General features: G+C 36.7%; 1 long non-coding RNA gene across 1 annotated transcript; it reads left to right on the top strand.

The window, feature by feature from the left end:
* Positions 1-1,988: 1,988 nt before the first annotated feature.
* LOC309797880 lies at positions 1,989-2,905 on the top strand. Its single transcript, XR_014292850.1, has 3 exons — positions 1,989-2,186; positions 2,262-2,740; positions 2,838-2,905. It is a non-coding gene; the product is annotated as an uncharacterized lncRNA (long non-coding RNA).
* The last annotated feature ends 6,663 nt before the right edge of the window (positions 2,906-9,568 follow it).

Consider the following 9,568-nt stretch of genomic DNA (forward strand, 5'->3'; position numbering starts at 1 on the left):
GGACGCGCCACGTAGCCTCACGACTAACCGGCTCGAGATCCATCAGTGAGGAAAAACCTCAGTGAGTGGAAATCCGTGGAACATCCAGTTATTACCAGCAATTGGTTGTTTTTCATTTGAAATCTCTTTTAAGAATCATAGTTGTAGTACTGAATTTATAAGAGGGTAGAGTTTTTGGCGTTGGTCAATAACTTTGGGATTTACAATCTATTACGCTGAGCCTCGAACAGGTAAAATATTTGCCCTATACGATCTTGCGTGGCCTACCGATGTTTCCAGGTAATGTTTTTTTTTGGAACCACTTTCCTGATCTCAAAGGATGGAGAGTTCGGTTTGTTTGGAGCGCGAGATCGAGCCAAGCCTCGTTTATTATAGGGTTCCTAGGCGATAAATACTTTTCTTTAAAGTGGATAGTTGTAAATGTTGTATAAAATTGGAGAAATATACTACATGTGTTGCAAAATCGACCGCCAAAGGCGACAGCAACGCATTTCAATAGAAAAATGGAAAACTAAATAGATAAGCCAAATTGTAGAGCCGAATACACAAATAAGGGGCGGGCTATTGCGAAACTACAGTGAAAATCATGAGTCACATATTATTCGTTGCGTGAGAGATGAGAAATTATACGTTGTTCCATGGGCTCGACACAAAAATTTAGACGTTGTACACGTTGTCTTAGGTGGGTTAAAAAAGAGATTAGATCAAGACGAACTGGAAATATATCTGGCTAAAAATTCACCTCTCAAAATGCTTTACATGGTGAAGACTCTACTCCGAAGCGAATGGTACCGCCAACATTCATTTGAATATTATTTCCTTCTCGGTTTCTTTTTGATTTTCTTTTTTTTATTTCCTAATGTATACATTTTAGAAAATGGATCATGGTGCTGCTTGTAATCAAGGGAAGGTTTCATGCGAGGGAGAGGTGCGTTGTGAGGCGGTTTTTTTGCTTTTATGATTTTAATAGTTCCTCTTTCTCTTACAATATTCGTTCCTGGTGGTGATCCTTTTCGAGCATCGCGACGTTTGCGTGTGTTATTCTATAAAATACAAACGTACAAATCTTTTGAAGTTGCAACTACAACTGGGTGGCTTAAGCCACAATCATTATTGTCAGCCATCCCAATGTTCACCTTAAAGCTCTCTTGCATCTTATTCTGTCTCTCTGATATCTTTCTGGGCCATTTATAATGAATAGAAGAATGATTGTAAAGTTGCATTCAAACCCCGTATACAATCCATTTTCCATCCTTGGATTAGGGTTATAAGGCAACGAAAGCAATAAAGGGAAAGCTAGGCAAGTAGGATCTAATTAGCAAGCACTCTATGTATAATAAGTAAACAATTAGTATTTGTGTATAAATTTTTGTGTTCGCTCTCATCAACTTCCGTGCTGTTGTTTGCTTGTTTATTAGCTATTCAAGCTGTTTTTCATACATATTTTGCTAATTGTACGCATATCTCTATGATGACACTTCACTCCGTTAGCTGCATAGTACTATATGTTGCGTCCTATTGCTGTTTGTGAGTAAATGTAAGCCAAAACCAACTATGTATTTTTTATGATCAGAGATATAATTCCTATATCTGTTGTGCTGGGATGGTTTGCACACAACATACATTAGTCATAATCATTCTTGATTCTGTGTATACTGGTTGATTCTATGATTGGGAAGAAGTGGTGAGACACTTCAGAGCTTGAAGAAGTAAGTCCACCTATACTCTTCAAATGTCGGTAAGGCAACTAATAGGTTTGCTAAGTTCCCCAGAGAGCGGCTCGTAGCTGTTTTTGGTCGTTATTCACTTCTTTCGTATGCCCCATACAACCTAATGACGTGCGAGTGAATGAAGTTGACGAATATATCTTTAGTTGAGCTCTCGACCGCATTCCTCTGCAAGATCATCTAGCTCTTTATCTACAAACGCTATGGTTCCATGCTTTTCACAACTGACTTCTAATCCGACGCGGAGGTTTTTTTTTCACTTACCAATAAGAATTTTATGACAGCTTTATTTTCTGAAAATTGAGATTTAGGTCTGTGCTTTATATCCCTCAACTCGAAGTAGCGTTCGGTTTCGTAGCTATTGGAGATACAGCTGTTTCGAACGTTGATGTTACCAATCGTACAGATACCTCTCTTCAAATAAGGGCGAAGCTCAGTCATTCTGGACCACCTTTTACTGTACACTAGTTATTTTCTAAAATCTTTCCTATCACTATTCAATGCTCTAATGAAGAACGACCATATTGGTTGCAGCTCTTGGACAGCCAAATCTTACTTCTGGATGCACGTCGTACTGTTCCGCTTCGAATTGAATTTTCCCCGTCTCAGAATGCTCGATTCTATACAAATCTTCTGATTGCGGTGGAGGGAGGAGGTGGACCTCAAGTGAACTATAGGGTATTCTTTTTTTTCTTATAAGCTTTTATTTATAGATAATGTTTCATTGTTTCTTTTCTTTTCTTAAATCTTTGTTGTGTAACTTCAATGGTGTTAATTTCATTTTTATGGTTACTTTCAGCTGAAATAAACTCTTAATTTTTCTTTCTACTTTTCTAATACACTTCTACATAAAGTATTATTTCTTTTAAGATGCCGGTTCGAGGACTGGGTGGAGCTGCAGTTGTTACAGTGAAGGCCAGAGATGACCTACGTATTTCACGAAATGGAACTTATATCTTACAGTCTTCTCATGAATCAACTTTCTCATTTTCGTTGACAAACTCAGGAAACCGGTTTGTTACTAACAACCGTTGTTGATTCAGAAGCTATTGGAAGAGCATTGTATGTGATTATATCTTATATGATTCATTATAAAACTTGAACTTTTAGACGAGCGTTTTCCCGTGTAGTCGTTTTATGCACTACAGAATCTGGCGCTCTGGAACACATTCCTGCTGATATTCGTCCAGCTCCTGGAATTGTGATAGATCGTGGTGACTCTAAGGAAAGGATATTCACTGTTATTTATTTTGCTTACGTCTTGTTTTTATTTTCATTTAAATGTCCTCTGTAGTAACACATTTAGATATGTGGTCGTAAACAAAATTCACTTAAAACTTATAATTATGATTTTATCCTGAAGAAAAATTTATCGTAACGCTCATCTAACTTTTCAAAAAATTTTGACGCGCTTAATATCGCCTACAGTTATTTTAGCCTTTTTAAGCTGGTTTCCATACGTCTCCATTCTCCCATATCTTCAATGAACTCAATTGTCTCTACTGCGTCAACAGCAGTAGGCGTTTTTGCATACCTGTATTTCTGTACTCCCTTTTGATTTCGAAACTTATTAGATCCATTTAAAGTAGTTTTGTTGTAGCAACAGCGAACAGCTACTGAGCTTCAAGTGATGGTATATTGGGGAGAAGAACGCACTCGTCAACGACTAAGATGGTTGATTTACTTTCTCCTCATTCTTCTTTTTTGAGACATGAATATGGTGTTTTCATATCCTTACGTTTCACTATTTTTTACTTTCTTAAAGGTATCTCTGTCATTTCAGAATAGTTTTGTACATATTTCTTACTTGTATTTTTTATAGCTCACGAAGTTTTAGTTTCGAGAAATTGAAAGACATTTCACATCTGTGTGAAGGGATTCGTTTTACGGATGCTTTTCTTGGTGAAGAGTTATCATTCTGCCCTCCTGAAGAACATCCCATTACCAAAGAGGACGTGCGACTTTTCGATCAGAAGCTGAGGATGTCTACTATATATGTGAGTCGGTAATTTTTCGCAATGTCTGGTTTTCATAGCTGTATTATTTGTAGGTTTGCTCCCAGCTAGTTCGCCTAAGGCAATCATTGGCCTCGAGCTATTCAACATCGCTTGAGAGGAGCCTTCAACCAGAAGACACTTTTCACGAGAAATCTACTTACAAAGTAGCTGTTCCTGACCAAACGCTGCAATAGATGGGATCAAATCTTATATTTAACTAGAGATTTTCTAATTTCTTATTTCGATCTCTGGATCTCTTTCACGATGTATGGTTAGAGGGTGATATAAAAGCTGTGTTTTTGTGATACATTTCGTTCCAACGCTGGAAATGCGTTTAATGTAATGTCATATTTGAAAAAAGTGAATTCAAGAGGCAAATGATGCTGTCGACATACTCTTATGGTCCTGAATACGGCCTGGATGTGGTCCATACAACAGGTTTCATGACGGAATCCTGATTGCTGTTGTTGTGACTCAAAGTTCACGATATGCAGAAGAGGGTAATCTTCGTGTAAAAATTGTAGAGAACACTCAACAAGCGTATCGGACAGTACTGATGAAGAATTCTTTTGCAACCTAAGGAGGAGGAGCGTGCGCGAGATCGACTATCTAGGATCCTTTCCTTTGAAAGTAAGACGTCATATGGCTTGTGGCTTTCAACCAGAAAGAATTTTGTAATGATTTTATTTGGCAATCAATGACGGAGTCACTGACCTATCTGTGAATAAATGAATAAAGATAGGTAGAGTCTCATGTGTAGATGGAAACGAATAACGCAGAAAATTATAAAATAGTTCTACAATTCTCAATTGATCTCAAAAAGAATCCTGAATGGTTACAATACACTACTTTCGTGGAGTGTTGCTATAGTTGAAAGTGTTCAAATGGCATTTGCAATACACCTGATTTAAATACTAATGGTGCGCGTGTAGCGTAGTAGTTAGAGGTGGCCTGCAATACGCTTTCCAACAATCCTTGGTTCGATCCCGTACCCAGGCACACTAAACCTTCCATTCCGCTGGAATCGGTATATTGGTACCAGACTTGGTTGAGAGGATAAACACACTGACGTGATAGATCGGTAGGCCACCGAAAGTCATTTTATTGGCAAATATATGCATTTATTAATCTCTACAATGCTTGATGAAGTCGAATGCATAGCGCGAGACTGATCAGCACTGATTGATTGTCCTTTATTTTTCAAATAATAACAAAAACCACAACAATCTATCGTACTTGGCAAGAAAACGGAAATATCGATGAAAAAAAAAACATAAAAAAACCAAAGTGTGCATAGGATGAGACCGATGTCAAATAATATTGTGGTTTAATGAAACGAAGAAAAAACTCGAAAGAATCTAAAATGCCCAACTAATTTATGTGTGTAGGGTGGATACATATTAGAAAGGTATTTCTTCGCGATTCTTTTTATCCGTTTGCTAGCCTTAATAAAAGAACTAATTTACGTGGAAATTGTTTTGAAATTAGCAAGATTGTCGCTTTTTAGATCCATGTTATATGGCTTTGGACAATTAGATCAAATTTGCCACACATTTTAAAAAGGGCAACCAGAAACAGTCAATTATTTTGTACAAAAATCCTCGACAAAATCTGGTACCTGTAACGCTGTAGATTCTCGACTAATAGATTTACGTAACCCTCACATACGAATCATTTCACATCGGATCTCTGGCTAACCGATTACCATTTTTTCGCAGGAATCTCGAAAGCTACTACTACTAAGAAGTCTTTAAAAACTAGACCGCTGCTGAAAACGTTTTCAGGAAAATCGTCGATTTCAAGACGTCAAAATGCTATGCGAACAAAAGAAAAGTGTCTCGTTGGTAGAATTAGTAGATTCCAACTGTTCCTTTTTTCAGAGTAGCCATGTTGTGTTTGATCAGGATTATATCATTTTAAAAGTAAATTATGACCTTTATAAATAAATCGTCTACAATCCATCGTTATTTTATCACCTGAGATTGTTTTCATGAGAGCAGCGATTTGAATCTTCCGATTTGTTAACAGACGAACTGCTCGACAACAATGTTACAAACCAAATTCAAGGTTTAAGGGCTTCGTTGGTCTGGTGCCGCATTGAACCAGTAAGGTTATTATGTTGTTAAATGGTTAGGAAAGTGTAATCTTCTGGAATTTACTAAAGAGACATCTGGGTAAAAATATGAAGGATATTGATACTTATACTACTTCATAATTGAAAATTAAACAATTGTTGTTCAACCCTTAAGTAGTCGCCAGTTATGCGGATTTGAAGAAGCCAATTGGTCCTGAACAAGTCTGGTACCAATTCTCCAACCCGACTCCGGAGGGATGATAGGCTTAATGGTCCTCGTGTATGATCGAACCAATACTTTCTTTTGCTGAACAGTATCACTTCTAATGTGTTATCAATTCCTAATTTTAATTGTACTCTATGAAATTTAATGAATAAATTGAATGGATTCTGCTGCCTAGAATATAGCTTTTCGGTTCGCTTCCTTAACACAAAAACGCCATGTGTACCAAAATCGGTATACACCCCTTGAAAGATTCCCAGAGGTTTTCTTACCGCACTTCTTGAAATCACTAGAAAAGAAAATTCGACGTAAATCGTATGTCCGGAATAGCTCTTCGAAAACTGTTCTCTCTCCTAATAATTTATAAAAAACCTCCATTTAGAGCAGCTCAATTTGGGACAAGAGTGTATTGCTTTTTAAGAGAATATACACTACAGATTATGGCCAATGAGAAAACGCAGATATTCCCTTGTTTAGACATTGAGGTTCATTACCTTAGGACAGCTTTTCACTATGATGTAATAATAAATCAGTAATGATAAATGTTCTAACTTACTGTGTTTCTTTTCACGACAGTGAAATTATTGGAAATAATTTGGATACATAACAGCATCATTGCAGTTCTTTGAGAATTCTTCTTCAGACTGTTCAGACATTAGGGGTGAGAAGATTTTCTGTTTGGAAACAATTATTAATTCTTATTACCACCAATTTTTATTGCTGGTTTAGACCCTTACTGTTCGAGAACATACATATATGCGATATTATAATACAGCCCATAAGATAGGTCCTTCTATGCAGTAAGTCCTCAGCCAAAGGAATACTTGTATACCAACACTATCGGTGTACAAATGCCTTCTCTTATTTAGAAATTCGTACATAAAGTACATCATTATGGAATGCACTACATCTGCACTAAAATTCAGTACATCCTGAATAACTTGTGAATTCTGAAGAACTTGGTTTTGTTCTTGGATCTCTTATGTGAGATGTACTGGTAGAAAGCTGTCACAATGAATTGTCACATTGTCATACGTCAGCAAAATGGAGATTTGCCATCGGACATCCAAATCACTTTCTTGACATAAAAGGCCAATGACACAATGAGATGGCATGATGAATGTTTTAAAGTGAAATAAGCTTAAAATGAAAAGTACACACACCTTAGAAAAGTTACTAGTACTTTCCTACTTTGGTAGTTCACTTTTTACAGATAAATAGCTGGTGTTATTAAAAATTTTGCATCGTCCATGTAATGTATGTGTAAAACATGTAATGTATAATATTTTGTATTTGTATTACATTATTTTATTTATTTATATTTATTTATTATATTATTTTGCATTTGCCCTCAGGGCAGAGACGGTGATTGCATGATCTCAGGTACAGTGTACCTGATTTCTTGCAAACTTGCGGAGACGAATATATTGGCGAAACGGGAAGACCTCTTTGTGTCCGCATAGAAGAACACCTAGATGGAAAATTTAAAAGCAAAACGAGTACTCCACTAGGCACGCATAGGACACAAAGACACAACGGAGAGGATTTTGATGTTAAGGTTAATATTCTTGATCAAGAAACTAGCATATCGACACGCAAAGTTCTTGAGGCATTTTGGATTAATTTCAAAAACTCAAACATGAACCGCAAGGAAGAGTGCCTCCTAATCACACGTGATTTCGCACAATATATCAGGATGATCTTCTAGTCTGATAAAGGGGCACTCTAGAAGGAAGTATACCTCATTCCTCTTCCGCAGACACAACCTAGCGGTTGGTCGAAGGCAGAGAAGTGGTGAGTATTCTATGTTATTTACGCGGTTAGGACTTGGTTTTTGAATTTCTCTGTTTGAGTTATTGACGTGTTTGGCTTGGTAGATCGCTGTCAGTCGACCTTTCCAGGCTCTGAAGAAGGCGATACGGCCGAAACGTCAGCCTCATAATAAACTTAACAACCTCGTGCTCGTTCAAAGAAGAAGAATCAAGAAGTATAATTCCACAGTAAAAAATCGCTATCTCATGGAAAAACAATGACCATAAAAGGCGAAATCACTTTTTATTATACCAGAAACAATAAAATATCATCTGGTTGCCTCCTTTATGTACTAATTTTTTAAATCAAAACCTTTGTGTCACATGAAAATCTCTGCAGTCGTCATTCGGACTTTTAATCCTTGGCATAAAGCATTTAGGATTACTCGCATCCTTCAAAAGGTTGTTTTTTAAAGCCATCTTACATTTAACGTGCACTTATCTTAGCTAGGGAGAGTGTCACAAAAACTAACATATTTCACGTTTTCTACTCTTGCTCTTCTTTTTTTTTAAAATGCGACGTGGTAAATGGATATACCTTATTTTTTATACTTAGTTTTCTAAGTATTGCTTATTTGTCCAAAATAATATTCCTTTTTGAAATTAAAAATAAGTGATCGAATATAAAAGAGTGATTTTTACATAAACGAGTATAAAGAGTAAAGTGACGACACGGAGTATACAGTTCATATTCATTGGCATCAATGGATTCAAACTGTGAAAATCGAAAATTTCAGGGTTTACCATGTTATCTACACATGTCTATTCACTATGACCAGTCAACATCCGAAAACAGCATTCGATTTCCTCACCTACAATTGGACCATCCAACACTTGAAGAAATCAGCATCGAGCGGGTGAAAAGCGTCGAGAAAGCGTGCAAGAGACTTTTTCGAGTGCCTTCGGATTTAATGTAGTAATCATGTCGAGTGCCAAATATAGTTTAGTTTTCAAGCTGATATTTCCTTAAATATACCCCATTAAGAGATGCCATTAAGACACCATTTTGATACTGTGCTGGATTAGTGTTTTACTTAATTTGGGGTCAAAATTTAAAGATGAAAATTTGCCTAGATTTAAACACACCTATAATTTTGAATTTCATTTTTAACTACCTATTTCTGTTAATCGGTAGTGTTATTATCAATCGAAATAACCGCTAAGACACTGAGATATTTGCAAAACTTCGGGGCGGTGCGAACTTCCAACCAGATGATTGCCCTTTCCGGGGGGTCACCAGTTATCCATTACACCATCCGTGCCCCTCCCTTTGCCTTTCTCTCAGCGTGCTTTATTTTACTATACACCTATAACTGTTCCAAAGCAGCATTCCGTATATGTGAAGCTAGATTTAACATAAATATTGCTTACCAGCACTTCTTTCCGCTGTATACTTTTTCGTCAAAGAATGATAGCCAATAGAATAAATCTACTCACAAAGGTCTGAACTATTCGCACTTTTAACGTTAGCTTTCTTTCAACCTATCCTCAATAACGGATACTTCGCCGATCATGTTCGTATTTTAGCAATAAATATCCGATTTTGAGCAGAAAATTGAACACCACTACAACATCGTTAAAAAAATTAACTTTATCGGCCAAAGTGAAAGCCTTAATAAGTACTGAATTTTTTTTAAAACTGTACCAGTTTAGACATTCCATCCACGCAGAAGATAAGATTTTTTAGTCTGAAGTCGTCAAAGGCCTGTTTGGTCGCTTCTGAATTGATGTTTAGT

Source organism: Mesoplodon mirus (genome assembly GCF_964341445.2).
Source record: "Mesoplodon mirus genome assembly, contig: HAP1_SCAFFOLD_1166, whole genome shotgun sequence".
Lineage (NCBI taxonomy): Eukaryota > Metazoa > Chordata > Mammalia > Artiodactyla > Ziphiidae > Mesoplodon > Mesoplodon mirus.